This window comes from Lissotriton vulgaris, chromosome 6 (genome assembly GCF_964263255.1).
Source record: "Lissotriton vulgaris chromosome 6, aLisVul1.2, whole genome shotgun sequence".
In the NCBI taxonomy this organism is placed as follows: Eukaryota; Metazoa; Chordata; class Amphibia; order Caudata; family Salamandridae; genus Lissotriton; species Lissotriton vulgaris.
In genome coordinates this window covers 1,275,265,392-1,275,285,844 of record NC_141694.1, presented here as the reverse complement: position 1 = coordinate 1,275,285,844, position 20,453 = coordinate 1,275,265,392, and the positions used below count along the sequence as shown (strand labels likewise).

The window sequence follows — 20,453 nt, the reverse complement described above, 5'->3', positions numbered from 1 at the left end:
ATTAAAGAATTCTCTAATTTCCTAATCTGTTGAGAGATCCTTTTTATGCAGTGTTTTTCATTTGATTGATGTTTGAAGTGTTGCAGAAATACTTTACACATTGCCTCTAAGTTAAGCCTGACTGCTCTGTACCAAGCTACCAGAGGGTTGAGCACAGATTAATTTAGGGTTGGCTTGAGCCTCACCCTGTCAAGGACTGTAGTGGTTGTTTAACGAGGGCTCACACCCCAGTCAATCAACAACCAAATTTCTTACAACTATGAAAAGCAAGCAGCAATGCAAACTTCCCTCACAAAGACAAATACAGCCAGTGACGGAAGAAGCAGAGCTAACCTCTATAACAAAATAGATCCAACACAGGAAGCAAGGAGCTGTTGAACCGCCAATTGCAAATGAGGTGCAAATTGGACACAGAAGCAGTGCAAACGTTCCTCGCAGAACATTGATGGCAGAAGCCACAGCTGCACAAGCTTCTCTCATAAAGTCAGATGTAGCACTGGAAGCAAATATCAGCAGTGTGAGCCCTCACATAACACAGATAGCATGGCCAGCAGCTAGGCATACATCTTGTTCACAGTGTTTGGGCTGCTCAAAGGATCAGTTAGCCCAGAAAATATGGGGGACATTGATGCTTCACAGTCCACCCATGCCTGTGCAAGCCGGTTTTAAGGAAGCAGGTAGAGTATGACATCAGTAAAAGTAAACAAAACGTGTGGAGCATTGGCACCATAGAGGATTACTGTGCACAGCTGCAAAGTAGTATTCATGTTGTGTGTGACATCTCCAGCCAGTTGAGGATTTTTATTATTATTTGGCATTGTGTGGCCCACAATCTATCTAAAATTGCAGTGAAAACAATGATTTCTAATCCCACAGTTCCACTCTTAGAAAGTCAAAACAAAACTACGAGCCCCGGAATGGCTAAAAAGCGAGGACTGGCTTCATATAACATTAAGGGGCCTTAAGACGGGTATGTGCTTACAATGCAACAGCTCTATGTCAAGTGCTAACTCCGCTCGACACCACCACACCAGTATTTTGATTTAGGCTCAGAATGTCGGCAGTCGGGTTTACTTGTTTGCATTACGAAGGCGAGTGTCGGAACGGGTAAGCCACTTAGCTGGCTCAGTTAAACGCATTTTAATTCAATTAAAATAATAATAAGTAAATAATTCGCCAATATACTAGCCTTTAAACAATTCGGACTGTCATACATTAAGCCAATCGAAGCCAGCCTATTAGAGCGAAACCAGCTTTACCTTTAACCAATGGGAGACAGCGTATTTCTAGCCAATCAGAATCCACACTATCCAGTAAACGCAAGTGAAGACGGAAAACTGAAAATACGGAATAAGGTCGCCGTCTTCAGGTAAAGGCACATGTTGTTTCCAAACCACGCAGAAACTAAGTCATTCTTCTTTTAGGGAGCACGGACGAGGAGAACTAAATGCCTTGCAGCGGTAACACTGTGCGCGTGCATGAACCCAGTCTGCTAAGCCCTCTATAAATTGTATGCGTCGCGCTTGCGCACGTGTGTACCCGCAGCTGGCGTGTGTTTGTTGCGGTCACTGCACCCTTCAGCGCAGATACGTAACCGCTGTCATTGTCGATAGGAGAGCGCAGATACGTAACCGCTGTCATTGTCGATAGGAGAGCGTCAGGATTGCTGGTAGCTAAGTTTAGTTCCTTGAGCCCAACAGCAGATCACATGCACTGCATTTTTTTTTTGCTTGTATTGTGGGATTTGTAGCCCTGTGTGTGTATCCCATAATAAAATCAGGACTACAACTCTCCGATACAAAGAACGCACATGGCCTGGCAAACCTCACCTACTGCAGCATGAACCTGTGAAACTATGTGTGACAGTTGCTCTTCGCTGAGTCCGTCATACAGTGCCACAACTAAGTTAACTGTCTGCTGACATCTGCAGAGGGATTTTCCCAGTACTCACTTCAAATATTACTTTTGGCTGTGCTTTGTTATATGTGGGGGAAAGTGGCAGAGATCAAAACATGGGTAATCTTGACACCTCATTAATTTACTGATTTAGCTGAATGGCGGGGAATGCAAATGTACTCTATACACTACTTACCAATTTGCTCGAGCCATGAACATATTTATATAAGAAGTCGTTTTTTTGCCATTAAATGGAAAATAGAAGTGCAGGTAACTTATACCAGAGTACCTGCTCACTCCTGAGAAGTGCCGGTACTCTCCAATTAAAAGTATTGCACCTCTGCAGTGCTGAGAAATGCCGCTACTCTTCTTCCGAATAACGAAGTGCGGGTACTCAGTGTCCGACAGTATTGGCACATTTAAAGTACAGGCTGCAGCTTTGTATACACACATTCGCTTGTAATTATTCTGATTTTAATTTATATAGCACTCAAACTATAAATTAATTAAGTTAACTTAATTCCTTTGCCCTTAACAATATTCTTCCAACTAACCATAGCTGAAGGACATATTTAGTTAAAACCTGTACTTAAGCCCTTGCAGGTTAAATGCAACTTCTTTGCTGCAGTCACATAACCCCCTAAGCGTTATTTTACAGAAGTGTACAGATTTGTTTCTGTTAGACCCGGGATCCCTGGTTGGCTGAGGTAGGTACCTTAGGCCAAGTAAGGACCTGCATTCCAAACGTCAGGGAAAGGAAGGTCACCTTCTAAGATAGCCCCGCTCCCCCCCCCCCTTTGTAGCTTGGCTCGAGCAGCCAGGCTTATTATCAAGGCAAATGTGGAAAGTATTCGCAACCACTCTCACAATAATCCAATGATGACTCCACAAATAGACTCCACACGCGTTTCATAAAACGAGTATAAACTGTATGTAAAAAGATATACGATAAGACCACACAATATAAAACCAACATATGGGGATATGTAATATTTCTCCTGGCCGGTTTTTAGGCCAACGAGTCCTTGTAAATTCTGGCGATGTCATTGAGCACTTGAAACATTCTCCTGTTTTTCTAATCACATGTCATACACTTCGTAATGCTAGAATCAGGTACTTCTGCAATGTAAAAATACTGTAATGCGTAACGTAGCAATCAGACATTCTGCAATAAAAAGAATGCAATGTGTAATGCAACAAGCAGGCACTTTGCAAGATAAAACAATGCAATGCATAATCCAACCACCAGATATGTCGTTCTGCAAAAATAAGGCACGGCGTATACTCTAATCAGGTAATTGGTTATGCAGGAATAATGCAATGCACAATACGCTAATCAGGTAGTTCATATGGAGGAACAAGGCAATATGTCATATGACAATCAAGTAGTTCGTTATACAGAAATGTTGCAATGTGTAATACATCCATCAGGTACTCCGCTCTCAGAAATGGAATACTACGTAGTACACTCAGGCCCCGATCACCGGGCCTTAGGCGGTCCCTCTGCCTTCTCTTCTGACCTTCAGTCAGCCTTTCACAGTTGCCCCCAACACAGTATGATGTAATTCCATCTGGGGGGCATAAACCCACTATCCTCTCCTCATCCAGCGGCTGGGCCTCCAAGCAGCTTTGTGAAATGGCAACGGCGGCTCGGGTCGGCATCACAACTCCTCCGGGACTGTTGGTCCTGGATGCTTCACTTACGAAGATCTCAGGCTGCCACAAAGCACACGCACACAGCATCACTGTCTTCCTTCACTCCGGGTGCACACTCACTGGGCACCACACACAGGTCTCAGGCTGCACAAAGATCACATGCACAGCGTCGCTGAGACTCCCTTTACTCCGGTGCACATGACAGCACAGCGAATCCTCACAAAAGTCTCCCGGTTCACAACGAACCCGCCCACAGTGGCGATGAGACTCACGTGGATTCCGGTGCACACGATAACAAGACAAATCCTCATGAAGGTCTCACTGTGCACAGCGCTCACAGCGTCAATGAGACTCACTTGGATTCCGGTGCACACGATAACAAGGCAAATCCTCACAAAGGTCTCACAGTGCACAACGCTCACAGCGTCGATGAGACTCGCTTGGATTCCGGTGCACACGATAAAAGGCAAATCCTCACGAAGGTCTCACAGTGGCGACGCACACGCACACAGCGTCAATGAGACTCACTTGGATTCCGGTGCACACGATAACAAGACAAATCCTCACGAAGGTCTCCCAGTGCTCAACGCTCACAGCGTCGATGAGACTCACGTGGATTCCGGTGCACACGATAACAAGACAAATCCTCAAGAAGGTCTCACAGTGCACAACGCTCACAGCGTTGATGAGACTCACTTGGATTCCGGTGCACACAATAACAAGGCAAATCCTCACGAAGGTCTCACAGTGGCGAAGCACAGGCACACAGCGTCGATGAGACTCACTTGGATTCCGGTGCACACGATCACTGGACAATTCTCACAACGGGGTTCAGGTTACATAAAGCACACGCACACAGCGTCGCTGATCCTTGCTTGGATTCCAGGTGCCCCTGATCACAGGCCGATCCTCCTGAAGGTCTCAGTGCTGCACAAAGCACACACACACACACAGCGTCACTGAGACTCACAAGGGTCTCAGCCTGCAACAGGCACGCTCCCACAGCGCCGCTGAGACTCTCCTGGAAACATTTATGTTCCTGTGTTTCCAAACAGAGCCAGCTCACCTCAGGCCCTTGGGGATACTTACTTGAGGACACAGCACACAGCAAAGCCCTTCAAGCAGGGAGGGGGACACAGCACACAACAAAGTCCCTTTAGCCTTTCCTTGGTTGAGACAGCAAACTGCAGGCCCGCCCCAGATCACACAGCAAGAGTCAGTCCTATCCTTCAGCCTCTTCAGTTGTTTCTTCCTTGGCAAAGGTCGTCTTGACCACGAAGTCTTATTCACACTTGATCAAGCCATTCTCCAAAGTTCAGGGGCTTCAGCTCTCCTAGATATACCCCTCAATGGCTTTGAAGTCTTTGTGCTTCAGGAGGCACTGACCCCTGTTCAAACCAGTTCTGGGTACCTCCCTGCCAGTGACACCTTTCTTCCTTTGATTAGTGGGGGTCTGGATTATCAATCACTCAGCAGGAGATGAGCCAATTGTTTTATAGCAGCAACCAAGGCCTCTTCACCTCTAAGGGCTTCTCATCCCCCTACACTTCAGATGCAGGTCAGTCTGTTGCTGTCTCACCTCCTCCCCTGGGCCAAGACATTCCCTAGATCCTATTGATTTTAAATCCAGTCAATTCACAGCCAAGCAAAGACACACAGAAATGTTAGAGCACAATACTCAGCCACTTCTAAAAGAGTGACTTCTGAACACACAATGAAAAAAACACCTTCATAAAAAGATGTGTTATTGCACTGTGAGTTGAGGCATACAAACTTCACCTTTGCATCTTAAGCCCTTGGGAAGATAGGCTGGAAAACATATTACACAACCATCCCATTTTATCCTATGGGCAAGATGGCCTTTCAACGGTGAAAAACGAAAATGGAGTTTATTTCACTGTCAGGGCATGACACACACATTCCTTAGTACATGTCCTACCTTTCACATGCACTGCACCATGTCCAGGGGTTACCCTAGACCTACCGTAGGGGTGTCTGATGTGAACGGAAAGGGAAGGGTAAGGTCTGGCAAGTGAATGCACTTGACAGAACAACATGGCAGTTTAACAAACTGCGCGCAGGCCCTGCAATGGCAGGCCTGAGTTCCCTTTTTAAGGCTACTTGTGTGGGTAGCATAAATAGTGCTGCAGGCCCACTAGTAGCAGTTGCATTATCAGCCCTGGCACACATTGTGCACTTTACTAGGGACTTCACTTTGTAAAGAAAACATACCAATCATGGACAACCAATTACCATTACATTACTTTATGCAGGGAACACTCACACTTTGGCATTGTTTAGCAGTGGCAAAGTGTCCAAATCATCTAAGTTGGCAAAACTATGTCAGAAAAAGGTCTAGGAGAAAGCAGAAAGTTTAGGGACTTTAGCCAAAAGGGGCCAAGTCCTACAGTTACCCAAACGTTTTATTAACCTTTACTAATAAAACAATTATACACACATACCAGTATGGCCAACACAAGCTCTTCCTATGTCACACCCCAAAAAGACGAGGTGAACCATTATGTATCCTGAAATACCAAAGTACAAAAGTCTATAAACATAACACAAACAATTTTATTCTCACCTAACCCAAGCGGGAGGGCAGGAGAGCAGGACTGTGACAAGGAAGATTATCGTTTGGAGTAATGAAGCATACTTGTAAGTAATCCAACTAGCGCCTCTTCATCAGCCTTTCTCGTCCCAGTCTTAACCACTTGAGCATACGCCCAAGCTAAATCAATTGCTTCAGAAATGGAATAACCATGTTCACACAAGTTTCAGCTTACTCTACTTCTGAAGTCTCTGGAGGGACAGGATTGTTGAATGTACTAAACACACTGTGTGTCTTGTTAGGATCTAAAGATTTCGCTTGTAAATACACTGACCCCAGAGAATAGCATTCAGAGTGATTGTACAGGAATTTTATGCACAACCTCCCACAAATAGATACGTTGAAGACAGGAGTTTTCTCTATAACAATGAGATTTGGTTCTGTTTTGAGTTTTGTAATGTCTTGTCCTACTTTGTTTAATCTTTGTATATAGCAAAATTGTATTTTCTATGTTTAATGCATCACGATAACTCTATTTTATTCTCGATGAAATATGAATACCTGAGAGAGCCAATATAAGAAAGATCTCGAAATATTCAAGCTGTGTCAATGTCCCGGCTTCTCATCTGTTTTCTTTTCCTACTTATTGGCCCTTGAGAACTGGGGTTACAAGGGCTTCCCCCTTTTCTTTTCTCCACACAAGTTACTGCAGCACCTAGTGATATTTATTTAGTTCAAGAAAAGCAAAAGGGCATGACTGCTGATAACATAGTCCCACCATTGAGGAGGAAATCACTTCCCCATTCGAGTTCTAAAATGTTAAATAAAAATATTTGGCGGATCCGAAATAACAGCTGCCATTAGTGAAGCCCCTTTGAAAGCTGCCCAGTTCGAGTAAATACCCCTTGTAGATCTGTCCTGCACATTAGACAGCAAGAGAACACCCGCTTTAGCGTTCCAAGAGAAATAGTGTTTTTGTATCCACCTGCTGAAAGAAGAGGTACAGGGCTTATGAACTCTACAACAGAGGTCTTCAAACTTTTGTCAGCTAAACCTTTTTAGACATCGAACTCCCCCACCACCACCTGACAAAAAAGTTCTGGAAGTTGGTACTCTGCATCATTGATGGCCATTCCCTCCTGCAGAGTCCAGGTCGTATAGGGCAAATAATATTAAATAAAGTAAGAGTGTTTAGTAAACTGAAGTTTTTGTAGTGCTTGTGCCTATTATAAAGTTCAAATGAAAAGTCTCCAAGAAAGAATTAGCACAGAAAATTACATTGGTGCTTTATTTTTCACATAAAACACAAAATGTAGGATAGATTAGTAAAAACACTCCCAAAACACAGGTGAGGAGCGTGCCTGTTTTTCGCCACAGAGACAGTCAGTGTTTGGATGGATTCTTGCTTCTGCCATCCTTTGGTTGTGCTCCACTTCCAGTCAGTCAGTCAGCAAGCTTTATTCGGTTGAAACAAAGCAACCATAAAAGCACAGTACAAAGTCAAAATACATTAAATACAATAAATAAAGAAACAACACCAATAAAAAATAATTACATTGAAACATCATACGTAATTCATTAAATATAAAAGAGAAGCACCCCTCAATTCTCTTAGTAAAAACAGTCTACTCCTAGCATCTTTTCGGTACTAAAAAATGCCTCCACTTGTAGTAACAAGATTAAAAACAAATAAGCTTCAGAATGTGCAAAAGAGCAATGTGCATAGATGCTTACTTTAGTATAGACCATCCCCGGGTTTAGGTTTATCATTATTAGCAAACCATTCAGAAATCAGTTTAACAAGTCAGTGCATCATATCTATACCAGAGAATAAGGCAAATCGGTTGTGAATGGGTATATTGTAGCTACTAAATACAGGGCCTCTGCTGCCCATACAGTGGTTCTTTTCTACATTTGATCTTACAGGTTGCAGATTTGTGGTTCTGGGGTAAAAGTCGCAGAGTTCCCAAGTTGCTATGGGCCCGTCTCCCACTTGTGGTTGCCAACTTTGCAGATAAGGGATCTGGGTATCCCTAAAGTTTATTATAACCAGATCTCCGGCTATATTCTTCGGGAGGGATCCTAACCACCCCACCCTTCTTACATTTAAGATTTTTCCATCAATGTTAGGTGGAAGGGGTCTATTTTTGGTTAGCCAGAAAGATACCTTATTTACCAGTTGGGAATGTCCTTCGATTTTGCCGTTAGTGAGTTCAGGAACGCCTGAGAGGATGCACACGAATGGTGCGGCCTCCGGCGGTAGGTCTATTTGATTAATCTTTCTTTGCGCATTGCCATAGTCGAAAGATATCCCCTCTGTGAGCGTGGATTCTTTAGTCAGCCCTTCATTAATGGTGGAGCTCTGGACTATTGGGGGGTTTAATGGTACATGCTGAGTATTTGATGTTAATAATGTTTTTGGGGTAACTGGGTGAATTTTGGCAGTATTACTTTGTGCAGAGGTATTGTGGGTGTCAGTAGCGACTAGGGACTCTACTTGCTTATATCCTGCCATTCTTTTTATAAGTATCGCATTTGCCTTGGTTGTTTCCTTTATACTTGCGACCTTTTCCCCTATTACCTTAATTCTTTTTGCCAGCGAGGATATTAAGGATTTGATCAGAAGTTCGATCTGAACCAGTAGGTCAGATGTTGTAGTGGATACAGGGGTTTTCAGAGTTGGACATACCTTAGATGTTTTTGGGGTATTGCTAATGATCGAAGGGGGACTTAAATGTAATTTTTGTTTTTTTTCTAGTCTTCCCCTTTGTTTAGCACCTTTGCGCTTTCTATCAACAAAAGGTGCCTGAAGGTTCACTTTCGAATGGGTATTATCTTTAGCTGATAGTGAGGGGGGGGGGGGGGTACCCAGATGGCTTACATTTAGTTGGGATGGTGTACTAGGCAGGGGACTTGTGTTTCTTATTACACATATAGGAGCACCGGTTTGCTCGTTTCCCTCTTCCACATTAGTATATATAGTTTTGCAGATCTGATTTAATTCCTCCAGTAATGTAAAATTTTGAATTTGGTCTGCAGCCACCAGAGGAGATTGAATACTAGATGTAGATTCTATGGAAAGGCTTTGTTCTGCTCTCTCTATTTCGCGTTCAATTGCCGATGTTACCCTAGTTAAATAATTGTCCAATGTCCCCATCCGTGGCCCCCCCGATAGATAATATTTTTTGGAACCCCTTTATCAGTCATAATGTGGCTTGCTTTTATGTGAGTGGCAGTGTAAGTATAACAACAAGAGACACCTATGCTGGTCGGGCACGAAACTTAATAACCAAATAGTAGTCCTTTAGAGTGAGCCGAAGTGTAGATAAAGGCAGACACAAGTTAAGTGATTTTGCCTAGGATCCTATGATGTTGAGACTATGCCAGGACTCAAACCTGGGTCGCCAGAACCAAAGTCAGCACCTTTTGGCATTAATGTAAAATTCTCTTCTCCTTGAAACATCCAACGTTCCCACTAGTAGTGGAACGAAGAGGAAAGGAGTGACGCTTTAAAAAACATAATACAAAAAGCTCTTCACTCTAACCTCTCAGAGAATGGAATCTTCAGGAAGGATACAACTGTTGTAAATTCCTTAAAGTCAAATGCAGTAGCTGCGAGGGTACACACTATGATAACCTTGAGGGGGAAGGGTTCATGGGCAAAGTGAACAGCAGCAACCAGGTGCTAAATTCAGCAACCACGAGGCAAAAGGCAACAGCGAAGAAGTGCTGTTTCATCAGCAAAGTTGAAGTATTTTACAGCTTTAAGTATACAAAATTTGCGCCACTCCCTGGCATCTCTCCTGCTTTCCCGTTCAATGGAGGAACGTCAGTGCTGACGTCAAAGCAGTCCTCTGCTGCAGGAACTACATGCTGATTTGCGGTTCTGACTGACTACCCCAATCATAGAGGCCTAACTCGAGTTGGGGGTATGAATAACAGGCAGAAAACGTACTTCCGACGGAAGCAACCAGGGCGCAACTAGACCCGAACTTGGGGGAGAGGGGAGGGGGGCTAAGAATCCCAGCTAGGGCTGGCCCTAACACTGGTCGCACAGGTGCAACAGTCTTTTTGTGCGCCCCCTCTCCCATTTACTCCTTCTCCATGAATTCCCTCACTACCACTCGCCAACAATGCACCTCACATCTCTCTATAGCCTCTTTCTGACCAACATTTCACTTTTTTATAGCGCTACCTGTAGTTTACTAACAGTCAGTTCTGTGATCTGCATGGTATACATTCTTTGTAGCAGGCACATTAGCCCTCTGTGCTGTTTGAGTGACAGGAGTGCCCATGTGAGTGCACTGTGAGCGATGCAACAGTGTGAGAGTATGGTGAGAGGAGTGACTGCAGGGTAATGAGGTGACCATATGAATTTGGGTGCGGATGTAATTGCAGAGTGGGACAAATGAATGTATGGATAGTGATGGGCTTGTTTGAATGAGATTGCGGAGTGAGCAGTGAGGGGGACAGGTGAGTGAAGTGTCCCAGGAACAGGATGACTAGTGTGCTCTTGTGACTGCAGGGTGAGGTACTGGGTAAACAGCGTAAGAGCATTGGGAGTGCAGAGTAAGAGGTGTACTCATGTGACCGCAGGGTAAGTGGAGGGAGAACGGTGTGAGTTCATTTTTTGTTGTTGTTTTTTTTAATCCTCATTAGCCTTTACACCACCCATGTTCGATAGTTTCCGCCCTGGGCTTTTATCTCATATGCTGGCTATAGACTCGGGTATATGCGGCTCTCCAGCCCGCACTGGGCCAAAATCCTCTGTACCGCCCTGTGTAGACAATGGCACAGCCCTGCTGGAGGCCGCGGCCCGGTCTCCAACTCCGCCTTCACGAAGGACGGACCTGCTCCACATGCCTGCGAGATAGGCCAAGGCCTTAATCATAGGATTTTTTCATTTATGTCCTGATCTCTTACAATATACCAAGGCGAAGGCCCGCTCTTTACCCATAATGTTGCAAAAAAAGTAACCAAAATCTATGCTTCTTGTTCATCCGACCTTTGGAATCTAATTTCGCAAAGTATCTCATGCTTTTTAACTAGTCCATAAGTGTCGGTGTCATAGCTTCTACCCATACCTTACAGATTTCCCTACGAGCTAACAGAACCCCATAAAAAACAAACTTTGCTTTATCATTCATTTTATTATCATATAAATCGTGTCTCCCAGTAATAATTAATTCAGGGCTTACCTCTATCGTGCAGCCTATTGATTGTGATAAACAGTTGCTTACCGCCTCCCAAAATTCCCTGATGTTCAAGCACTCCACAAACATGTGCAGGTCGTCCACATTTATATTTCTGCATTTTGGGCACTCAACCCGTCCTCCAGCTTTAAACTTCTATAATCTACGGGGAGTCCAATAGGCTCTATGGATAGTAAACAGAACATTTCGCCTTAAATTTGCAGATTTTACTGTTTTATAAAGTATAGTCATCATTACTTGCCATTGATTTTCTGTAGCGATGTCCGGCAAGCAATCTCCCCATAGCATTTCCGGCAATGTGAACGGGCCATCTTCCATCTCTACCATTGCCCAGTACCATATCGCAACTTCCTTCTTGAATAATTGTGGAGAAAATATTTTGTCTTCAAAGTCATTCTGGAGACCGATAACAGTGTATGACTTATTTGCCCAACTTTGCATCTGCAAGTATTTAAATTTGGATAACCCTTTACCCCACACCTGTGCCCCTTGTCCCCAACCAATCAACTTTCCCTCTGGAAATAGGTCTCCCCAATTTTTTAATCCTGCTATTTTCAACGGGACAGCCAATGCATCCTCTGCCCACGACGGTGATCCTGGTGTGTCCCAAATAGACAACCTATATCCATAATAACTCAACTTTGCTAGTTTCCTGATTTTATACCAGAGCTCTGCTGCTTCCCATAGAGTTTTCAATTTCACCTTTTTGAAAAATTTTGGGTCTGAAAATTTATACATGAATCCGTCCTCATCATAGTTGCTCAAACTTAACATAGCCAAGAAGATATGCCCGATGGTTGTAGCCTTCGGTACTCCCATAAGCTCTCTCAAATTTTTTAAACGAAAAGCCCAGTCATATAACAAAAAATCTGGGGCTGATAGCCCGCCCTTGTCCCATCTTCTTCTAATTTTCTTCCAAGATAAGCGAGATCCTTTAGAGGCCCAAATAAAAGAACAAATCTCGCTTTGTAATCTCTTAAGCCCCTTCTTGTCAAAGTCCCAGGGAATTGTTTCAAACAGAAAAGTAAGTTTTGGTAACATCACCATTTTAATCAAGTTAGTACGACCAAACAGAGTGAGAGGTAGATGACTCCAACTTCGCAATATCGCCCCTATTTCTTTCTTCACCCTAGAAAAATTAATTTTTGTTAAGTCTGCTATGTTCTGCGTTATTCTCACTCCTAAGTATCTCATCTCCTTCTTGCATTTAATGTCTTTAGTGTCCAAGTTCCATGCCATTAGCTCTGTTTTACTCTCATTAATTTCATACCCTGAAACTTTGCAAAATTCTTTAGTGAGCTTAAATATGTTTCCCATTGACTCTTTCAAGTTTGAAGTGAAAATAATAATATAATCCGCATAGAGACCAATCTTCCTATTCCACTCGCCTGCCCTAAAGGGGGCTATTGTGTCTCATGTGACCGCAGGGTAAGTGGAGGGAGAACGGTGTGAGTTCATGGCGAGTGAAATAAGTGTAATATGGTCACTGTGAGTGCAGGGTATGCGGGTGGTGTGAGTGTATGGTGATCAGTGTGAGTACATTGTGATCCCTGTGAGTGCAGGGTGAGTGTGAAAGTAAAGGGCGCGTATGAGGAGTTAGTTGTCTGAATATAGGGTGCATTCCCAGACACAGTTAAAGTTACTCAGCATGTTATTGAGGGCTGGCATAGGGTTTCAGATATAAGTTAAACTATTTCTTTTATGCATTATTCATGGTCCAGGGATCCAGTGTTGCAGAAATAAATATTGTAGTCATCCTGCAACAAACTTTCAGTATTGCGATTACGGTTGCCAGCTCATTATATTGATGTCCCAGACGGTACAAAAATAAGCAGTCAGCAAAAGCCTATTTTCAGCACTTATCTGTGCTTGCTTGGAACAGCAAAAATAAATATAAAGCATTTTTAATTGTGTTCTAGGGCTGCCTGAATGATCCATGACTGATAATTAAAGGGAACAAAGATTGAAAAGTCACATTAGAAATGGATACATAATATTTTATTTATAACCCTGTTTAGTGTCAAGACAAGGCATTTGCAGGCTCTTTAAACAACACATGGCTGGCATTTTTCTTTTAGTAACCCTACTTTATATTCCTTTTAATGAAATGCATTCTCACACTAAGGCAGTAAAAAGTAAATTCCAAATGTAAGGAATAGGCAGAGTGGGGGCCCAGGGGGTACTGGAATCTGAAAACCAACAGCCTCCGCAATCAGTTTACAAAAGTATGTAAATATTCACATGGTCTTTACAGACCTGTGATAAATTTGGCCGTGCTGGAGACAAGACTCCAGACACTTCCCAGCCGAGAATCAGCAGCTCAAGCTGCAGCAGCAGCCCGGGCTGAGACATAGGATGGCGAGTGCTGAAGCCCTTTCAGCCTAATGCGCACCTGGAAGCAACAATGGAAGGTGAAGTCATGGGTGGAGTGCGCACCCCTCCTGAGGGGATGCTGCCCCCCCCCCCGCATGCCCCACAGTTTGAAGACCTATGCTTTACAAGATAGTCCAAAAGTTAAAATAAGAGAATCACTCTATCTGAAAGATGAAGTTTATTTCAGATAATTGAAAAGGACATTATGGGAAGCTAGTGTGTGCCATAGGTTTTTCTGTTCCTAAGATGGAGAAGGAAATAAAAACAGGGAGAATCAAATTCTGTGACAAATGACAAGGGTGCTACCTTAGTTAGAAAAGGGGTCTAGCGTAGTAACATTTTTATTGCGCAGGTAATTTAAACCTTTACAAATGATCATCTCATGTCGCAAATTCGAACACAGTTAAAACAGAACTTAAACCGCTGTTAGAGCACATAAAATAGCGAGGACCCCATGACTCCTGAGTGGATTGATTGCGGTAGTTAAGCGGATAAAATAATACAGAACAAGGCAGGAGGTGTATGGACAGTGGCTCAGCAGCTTAGCAAGAGCAGTAGTTGTTGTTGAGCAGATACTTAGCATCACAGTAGATACAGGAGAGCAGTGCTAAGTACCGAAGAATGCAAGAAAAGTGCAGAGTGCAAAAGCGATTTTATGGTCTGTGCAAACTTACGGGGAAAGGCCTGATCTATCCCCATAATCATTTTGAGATAATTATAGCTGGTGATCCAGAGTTACTGAAGAAGATGGATCCAAAGAATCATTGAGCCATCATATTCATGGCTGGGGCCAGCATAGAAAGTGCAGATAAGAGCCAGCACAAGTTATCCCAAGGTCGCTGCTGTTATTTGAGATATAATACAAGTGGTTCAGCATTGAGATTCATAGTATACCTCTTTGTTTACTCATGCATTAAAAAGTGGCAGGTGCATTAGAAAAGTGAATATATATAGAACAGATGTTTGGCGTCGGAGTGGATGAGAAGGGAGTAAAGCAAAGTGCCGGAAAGGGCAGGATGGTGCAAAGAGTAAAAACGACTATTTTGGCTTGTACAAGGCTGTTATAGTTGGGCTAAGCGACTCCCTAGTATTCATATTTTCTTTACAGATATAGGGAAACAGTTAGCCCCAGATTACTACAGATGTTGGCTTTTAGCAGCCCTTAGGCAATAATTTTCAAGGCGAGAACCAACATGAAAAGTGCTAGTGAGAGTTGGCACAGATTCTCCCAGGATTGCTGCTGATGTTTAAAGTATAATGACAGCAGTGCTACCACAATGTTCACAACATTCCCCTTGGAGACCTGTGCATTATAAAGTGTCAGGTGCATCATAGAAAGAAATATATAAAACAGTTGATCCGTAGTTACTACTGGTGTCCATTCTGAGCCATCAACAGATAGTCAATTAAGTCATTTCCATAGCAGAGATCACATGAAAGGTGCAAATGTGAAGGTGGCTCGAGAAGTCCCAAAATTGCTTTCGATGTTGAAGGTTTAGTAGCAGTAGAGATTTTCATAGCATTCCTTTTGGGGACTCGTGCAGTGGTAAGTGCAAGTGCATTGAAGCAGTGGATTAACCCTGTGTTATTTCAAATGATCAATAGTGATTTGATCAATAAGTCGGGTTGATTTTAAGACAAAATTTTAGAGCAAGGGAGGAAGTTGTGGGTCTTGATTTCACGACAGCCAACGGAAGAAATGTAACTGTTTTGACATTAAGGGCCTGATTATGATGTGAGTCGGAAAGCTTCCGACCGCAGGTCAGAGAATTTCTTACTCACATCGTAGGTTTCACTTTCGACCTCTGCATTACAATGCCGGCAGTCAAAAGTGGAACTGCCCAGTCTTTCCAGCTGGACTCTGGCAGGCTCAAGGAGCCCGTCGGCTAGTTGGTGTCCCCTCCGCAATCCTTGGGACGGCGTTACAGACGTCGGGATTATGATGTTGGTTTACGACATGCTTTCCATGTCGGGATTTCTGACATGGAAAGCGACTTTGGGGGCCACTGGCAGGTCCCCATTCTGTCGCGGACTCCGGTTGGGGGCAGAGGGGGCACCTCTGTTAATCCCGTCACTGTGTAGCAGGCTCCTTGAGATGCCTCGCATGCTGTGCAGGGATTAACAGAATCTCCCATTTTTCTATGGGAGCGTGTGCTACGGCCGGTTTACCACCGCAGCACAGACTTCCATAGAGAAATGGGAGTATGCGACCGTACCATGTGTTGTTGCATTGTAATACTGCGGTTTGCACCGCCGACCCGAAGTCGGTCAGTCCAGAATCCGCGATGATGTCAGTCGGAGGAAACTCCGACCGACATCATAATCGGGCCTTAGTGTGGTATTGTCTGGGTTCAGGCTGGCGCTGCCAGCCTGCGGCAGGTCCGAACTCCCAAGCAGGTATACCCTCTTCAAAGAAGATATTTTCTTAGCTGTAACAAAGAAGGGCAAATGCAGAGTATGTGCGAGATGGTTTTCTCACTTAAGCCTCAGGAACGACACATTGTTCCTTGAGTTGCAGTACTTTGTCACAGCAGGAGATGAGCTTGTAAATTCCACTCCCTCAGCTGGTATTTGGACATATTAGATTTTTAAAATGGAGCGACCCGTATATCAAGTTTTTTGTATCGTGACACATTAATATTGTGATGCAAAAATATTGTGGACAAAAATCTGGTTTTTAGGTAAGTAATATAATTTATAGGAATATCTGTCTTTTTTATATCGTTTTGAAGAATATCTGTGTTTTTAATATTGTTTTCAATAATATAGTTGTAAAAATATTGTTTTTTTAATTATCTGTGTGTTTTAGTTAATATTTTAATTTTACATGTTATATATTGTTTGTATAATTATTATTTTTAAATATATTTTAAAATGTTATGTTTACAATTTTTAATTTTATTGTTAATATTAATTTATAGTGTTGTACAGGGTTGTGAGGTTTGCAGGGGTGCAGGGTGGGAAGTTTAGTAATAATTGGTTAATAATTTATAATTAATTGATAAATTGATAATTATGTAAATTGGGCAGTTATATTTTCGAAAGTTATATTTTAGGTGCAGGTTGTTGGTTTGTAGGGGTATAAGGTACGAAGTTAAGTAAAAATCAATTGCATTAATTATTACTTTTTATTAAAATATTTGATAGATTTATAGTTGTGTACATTATGTAATAATTATATTTTTCATGTTCTACATTAGATGCAGGTTGTTGTGTTTGTAGGGGAAAAGGATGGGAAGTTATTTAGGTAACAATTCATTAACAATGAATTATTCATTATTGATAATTATTTGATTGATTAATATGTTAGTCATGTTATATTTTTTTATTTTGATTCTATTTTAATAGTGTGACGCTAGGTTTGTGGGAGTAAACATTAATACTTTTTAAAAATTTGATATACAAAAATGTTAATTAAGTTAATAGTTTAATATACATATTTTATATATATATATATATATATATATATATATATATATATATATACATATATACATATATACTTTTTATATTGAGAGTTTCATCTTTCTGCTCAATTAATAGAGTTATTAAAATATGTTCGGTATTTGAAGTGAATGACTTTCTCTACTGCTGCTGAAAGTGGAGTGGGAATAGTACATTTGTCCCCTCCGGAGTTCAATGTTTTCTCTACTGTTGCAGAGTCTGGAGTGGGTATAGTGAATTTGACCCCTCCAGAGTCCAACGCCTTCCCTGCAGTTGCACAGACTGGAGTGGGAATAGTAAATACTACCCTCTGGCGTCCAACACTTTCCTTAGTAGTGCACAGACTGGAGTAATTATGCCACATTGCGTCATGATTGCACATGTAGCTGAACACTAAAGTGAGAGAAGCCTCTCTGAAATAAATGTCAGCGTTAGCGGTACATTACTCCACAAACGGACATGTGCCACTTACAAATGAAAAAAGAGGACACTAAGGGCAGCAGGGGTGTGCAGGCTATGTGAAGAAATTTAGAGCGTATTGAGAAGCATTAAAAGAATGCAAGATTTGCAACTTTGGTTGTAGCTGTGATTTTTAGGTTTGTATGATCAGGAGAAACCAAGGAAGGTAACCCTTCTTTAGTCCAAATTGCAATTGGTCAGCTCCTTCCATAGTAAGAAGCTTTCTCCTCTGTCTCCCTGCCCTTTCTCTTTGGGACAAATGATTTTTCATTGGTCTCTTCAGGTAGACCACTAGCTGGACCTGCAACATACGCTTGGGCCACAAAAGGATTGCTATGTGGGATACCTTCCTTTTCATTACTTTATTCCTCTGCTGAGTTGCCCTAATTGTGTGTTGAGTCTGAGAGCAGACGTTTCTCCGTATTTTAATTTAAATTCAGCCAGATCCTCTTCGTATTCTACTGGGTAGAGGCTGTTTTACTCTTCTGCATAATGGGTTTCATCTCTTGAACCATCTCCTGATACAAGTGAACTGCAGATTGAGCTTTATCTGGGTGAAGCTGAGGTGGAAGGGGTTGGGAGGTGTCTGGTCCTTGTGGTAGGTCCCCTTGTAGTGACAGAAATCCATGTACTTGCTTCTGATCTAAAACACGTGCATTCTTTAGTGCAAAGCCATATTGTTTACATTTTTTGATATCAGGAAAAAAAAATTCTTACATCAATTGAAAATAGTTTTTACTCATTTCGATAAGTGTGGTCATTGGCAATGCATTTCAAACGCGTTAGCAGTCCCCATTAAGAGGACAAATACTGGTAGCTTTTTAATATTAAAAGGAAAATGTATGTAGTGTTCCACCACCAATACCTTCCGTTAGCAAATTCCTCATTCCTTCGGTACTCTCCTAATAGTATGTGCTGTTCTGTGACATCCTGTCCAGAGAATCGCTTCAATGTTCAGCATAGTTTTTAGAGGAAGGGTTCGGCAAGCCACAGAGGCCGAATAGGGTTCCACTTCCAGACAATCCTAGGGAAACACAGAGGTGATGGGTGAAATGCTTGCAAAGGTTTCAGAAACTGTCTGTCACTGCGGGCTGCATTCCAGTCATTTTTCTCTCACTATTCCACTTGAAACACAGACGAGCCATAAGAAAGTCTGCCTTTTCTCTGCTCTTGTAAGAACAGTCCAGCCACAAATGCCAGGAGCAAGAGCACAAGCAGACCCAGGAAGATTTACGTCTGGTTAAGTCTCCCCAGTAAGGTATCACTTGAATCCCATGACACTAAGCATGGGACCCATGTCTGGGCATATCCATCACAATTGCGGCATCTACTGCAATAAACAGCAAAGTAATGGAAAGAATGCTTGAATTGATCATTGGCATTAGAAATAGCCCGGTCTTGGGATTGTTTGTATTCCCGTCTGTAAGGGACCTAACTTGGCAGTTCAGGTTCTACTATTCCTGTTGGAGTAGGAACAACACTGATTTGCATATGGCTTGTCTGTGTCCATAGTGGGGGGAGGGAGGGGGGAGCAATGGACTTTAATGCCGGCTATTCTCTGGGTTAAAATCAAGCATTCCTTCGATCACTTTTTTTGTTGCGATGTTGGTCAGAGACCTTGCGCTGCTGGGGCTGTTTTATGCATAGGACCTCGGGGTGCACTGGATGTGTGTGTTTCATTCGTGCACGCAAGGGACACTATGGTAACACAGAAGGGACTATAGACACTTGTGCAGCCCCTTCTGTAATACTGATAGCGCTGGTGAGCATGTTGCTATATTGAGGATGCATTCCCTCTTTTGCATGGGGGGAGGTGCATTCAAAGGAAGATATAATTTTGCCTTTGCACCCAATTAAGAATCTAAACCCCTGAAAGGTGGCATATTGTTAGTACACCACATGAAGGCAGCTTTCTGGGTGCGCAAAGGGGGTATGTGGTCCCCCTATATGTCCCAGTCCAGGCAGGGGCAAACACTCACTTCACCTGTATGCAGGGGGATCTCTGTACCCTCTTTGAAATACAGGTGGCAATTGCTTGTGAACTTCTGAGCAGCTTGGTAGCAGCACTCATATTGCTGTCTCCCACAGGTTCCTCCTAATGAGACTCCAGTGTTTTCATTTTGTCTGCTACGTTGAAATGTACTTGATTTGGAGGTTTTACTGATCATAACTTCGCTTGAACCCTTGTTGGTTGATTATCTAGAGTTCTTCAAGAACCTCCTATTCTCCCTCCCTACCACTTTCTTCCTATAGGGCGGTTCATAGAAGTTGAGAAAGGTAACAACCCCTTTTCTGGCAATGGGTTAATGGGCTTTCATTCTGGGAAGAAAAAGCTCTATCTCTAAATCTAAATTTCTTAATGGATATTAGAACAAGCGGATTGTTGGAAGTGGAATGCAAAGTGTTAGGCAGAGCAAATCTATAAAATCTGGTACAGATATAGCCCCAAGACAAATACAAAGATTCTTGAATTCCATCTTTCACGTATAGGACGCCATTGCAAATTTTCCAGGTAAGCAGAGATATGTACCGTCTCCGAAAGTCCCATACTACTCAAGCCACAGAGTCCTGAATAATCTAATGTTGTTGAGAACAGTAGTATGGAAGCCCCAGGTAAATTGCATTACCAAATTTTAAGTGAGCTGAAAAAGGATCTTGAACAATAGTCTTCCTGAACTGATTGGGTAGGAAATGGAAGACTGCGTGAAAAGGTTTAAGTATTCAAATGCAGGTGAGTGCAAGAGTGTCGCTCTGTGGTTTAAAGGAGTGTTTTCTATCACAAATAAGTCCAAGCAACAGCCAGGCGTAGTTTCAATAGAGATAGCCCACCGAGTGTCAGACCAGATTTGTCCCCAAATGTA

At 42.6% G+C, this 20,453-nt stretch overlaps 1 protein-coding gene across 1 annotated transcript in view; it reads left to right on the top strand.

Annotated features, from left to right (window-relative positions):
- Positions 1-1,299: 1,299 nt before the first annotated feature.
- The window catches only part of TFB1M (transcription factor B1, mitochondrial), a 500,646-nt gene continuing 481,492 nt past the window's right edge, over positions 1,300-20,453 (top strand). Inside the window, exon 1 of the mRNA XM_086927399.1 lies at positions 1,300-1,369. The gene's annotated coding sequence lies outside the window, so the exon portion shown is untranslated. The remainder of the gene's footprint in view (positions 1,370-20,453) is intronic.